This window comes from Camellia sinensis, chromosome 9 (assembly GCF_055761805.1).
Source record: "Camellia sinensis isolate YWXY chromosome 9, ASM5576180v1, whole genome shotgun sequence".
Taxonomy (NCBI): domain Eukaryota; kingdom Viridiplantae; phylum Streptophyta; class Magnoliopsida; order Ericales; family Theaceae; genus Camellia; species Camellia sinensis.
In genome coordinates, this window is record NC_138969.1 from 76,510,315 (window position 1) to 76,513,562 (window position 3,248).

Consider the following 3,248-nt stretch of genomic DNA (forward strand, 5'->3'; position numbering starts at 1 on the left):
ATAATGACTAACAATTATATAAATATTAAAATGGAAACACGATAAATTGGAAATTATATTGAATAATTTTGTAATAAAAGTTTGTAACCGTTGGGATAAAATATTTGATATTGTATTAATTGCAACAATTAATGTCTTAAAGTAATTTTCCTTTAAAATATTTCAAAGAGAATAATATTTTCCCATTTTTTATTTGAGTGAAAATTATCTTCGGTACAGCATGAGCTACACCCGATGTGAATTTTTTTTTTATGTACTTTCCATGCTAAACTTTCACAACTCTAATAGAGTTAGGGATTCATTTATATACATTCATACGCTTAATTACAACTGGTTAAGTGGTATAATATTTTTTAGCATTTCTGTAATTAGCAATCTTACATTGAAAATTTGTACATAGAATATACAAAAATTTTCACATGAAGGTAGGATTCACATATGTGAGACTCATGTGGGACAGGCACAGAGTGGGTATTGTCACCTCCACTGTAATGCCCTCAATTGAGGTTCATTTTGATTTTATTTTGATAATTCGAACTGTTCATATTATATGATTTGTCGAGTATATTATTCATATAAAAAATGAGATTAATCGAACATGCATGTCCCTATAATCGGACCATAATTGCTTTTAAAAAAATTATCAAAATTATGTTAATCATTTATTTTTTTTTAACATAAATTTAGTGTTTTTTTATTTTTTTTTACGGGTTTTAGATGTCTAATTGCCTTGATTTTTTTTCAAGAATGCTCTACTCGATAAACCTTTTTTGAGTATTTCTTCTCGATAAACCCTATAATATGAATAGTCGGATTATCGAAATAGATTGACAAAATACCTCCATAAACTCACAACACGATATTGTGCCTATAAAGAGAGGGAACTTGCAAAGGTTTGATGTGGGAACCCACCATCCTGTGCGAGCATTTGTGCGCATTTTCTGTGTAAATAGTATTTCTATTTCGTAATTTGTGTTCCTAACATTTATATATTCTTAATTAGCATTTAATGCTAGCATTTAATTATTTTTGTTAATTAGGTCAAATGAGTGGCAGTTTTACCAACAAATTAATGGGTCATTGCATTAAATCAAATTCATTACTTTCGTTCCGAAAATATGAACTTGATTGATATTATGCGTTCACACTGATTAGAAAAACCACCACCCAAATGCATTATAAATAGGGTGTGTTCCCCAACATTGTAGTCCCAAGAAACATATCAAAACCAAGTCTTGTTGTTAAAGCTTTAGAAAAAAGAAACGATATGGTGATGAAGAAGACGATGGGTGGGTCAGTGTGTGCGTTAGAGTGGGTGATTGTAATTTTGGCATTGATTGCAAGCTCTGTGACTGTGAATGCAACAATCACCTGCGAAGATGCGATACTGAAAATACTTCCATGCGAACCATACCTGTCGGGCATCGGTGACGTCTCTGTGCCTTGCTGTCAGGGAGCTCAAAACTTGAACCAGATGGCTAATTCTACAGCAGATCGCCGGGCTGTTTGTGCGTGTTTTAAGCAAGTTGGACCTTCTTTAGGGGTTAACGTTGATAGAGCTAAGAAACTTCCCGATCTTTGCAAAATTGATCTTCGCGGAATAACCATTGACTTTACTATTGATTGCAACACAATTCCGTACGTAACACATCTTACTCACTCTTTGTTAGCTATTTGTTTATCAAAGTCACTAGACTATCTTGATTTCAACAAATTAATAACGACATCAACAGAGTGGTAGCCAGCATCTTACTTTTTGTCCCATATAACCATTTAATTTTTTTTTATCTTTTTGGGTCAATTTGAATTTGAATACTTTTTCACATATCAATTGAAACTCTAAAAGGGGACTAATCTTCTGTAGATGATTGTTCTTCCTCATGAGTTGTGAAAGATGTGTTGAAAGATTACTTTTCGTCCCATACAACCAAATTTACTTTTGTTTTTTTTGTCAATTTGAATTTGAATACATTTTTATATGTCACTTGAAACTTTCAATAGCGGTTAATACTGTGTAGATATTTGTTTGTCCTCCTGAGTTGTGAAAGATGTGTAGAAAGATTTACACGATATTAGTCCTTTTCTGCTTTGTTCCCTTTTCTCATATTACTTACTGTGGAAAGATACCAAGATTTTGTCTCATGTTAAAGATTTTTCTTGTTCCTATGCAGAGTTTAATGGATGGGTGAGGAAGGATGCATATGACACGGACAAACCTTGGCCAGCGACAACAAAGATAACGCTTAGTTGTTATGCTTTAATTAGGCCAATTTGAAATTTCTTTGTATGGACAATTATAATATGAATAAATTTGTTATCTTTTCTGGAGATTTCCTTCCCTTCATTTTTCCTTTTTCCTTGCCAACATTTGCGCCAAAGAAATTGTGATACCATTGTGTAGAGGAAAAACTTCTCCACAGATTAGTTGATACAACATACCTTTCAATGTTGGATTCGGAAAATTCTGGTATACATATTGGAATGCTTGCAGTTCGGATACACGCCAATTTACCAATGGGATACATATCATTGGACTAAACCTGATTATGAAGGAAATATTGTTTAGCGTTTAATCTAAAACTGTATTTGAATTTTATTTTTTTATTTTTTATTTTTTTTTGTGTGCTTTTTTTTTTGTGTTTTTGAAAATTTCTAGTTCGGATACAAGCCAATTTATTACATATCATCAAACCAAACTAGACGCGTTACTAGTTTTTTGAAGAATATATTGTTTTGATTTCAAACCCGTGTTTTTCTATTTTTCATTTTCATGTTTTTCTTTTTTTAGTGAAAATTTTCATATTTAAATCAAATTTATTTATTTTTTACATTTTAAATAGGGTACTCGAACCATAGGTCTAATTTCAAAACTTTTGGGGCAATAGCCCCAAACTCTATTTTTTGGGGACCAAAAAGATGAAAATAATTTGAAAAACTATATTACTCCTACCCATCTGTCTATTTGTTTACTATCCATTTATCGGTTCATGTCACCTATCTATTGTCATGCCCTATATTTGCAAAATCCAAACCCATGAAAAAAGATATGAACACAACCAGAAAGAGGGTACAAAATAATTAAAAGAGGATCTGAACGAGAATGGTATACTCAATAAGTGATATTACTATAAAGAAAAGAATTACAAGTCCTCTCCAATATGTATATGGCAATCAGTACATACTCATCTACTAAATGGCATGAATATACAACATGAATTCTCATCAAGGCAAAATAAAATTTGTACTTC

At 31.6% G+C, this 3,248-nt stretch overlaps 1 pseudogene; it reads left to right on the forward strand.

The window, feature by feature from the left end:
* The first annotated feature begins 1,267 nt into the window (after positions 1 to 1,267).
* Positions 1,268 to 2,178, forward strand: LOC114263995 (non-specific lipid-transfer protein 1 pseudogene; annotated as a pseudogene).
* The last annotated feature ends 1,070 nt before the right edge of the window (positions 2,179 to 3,248 follow it).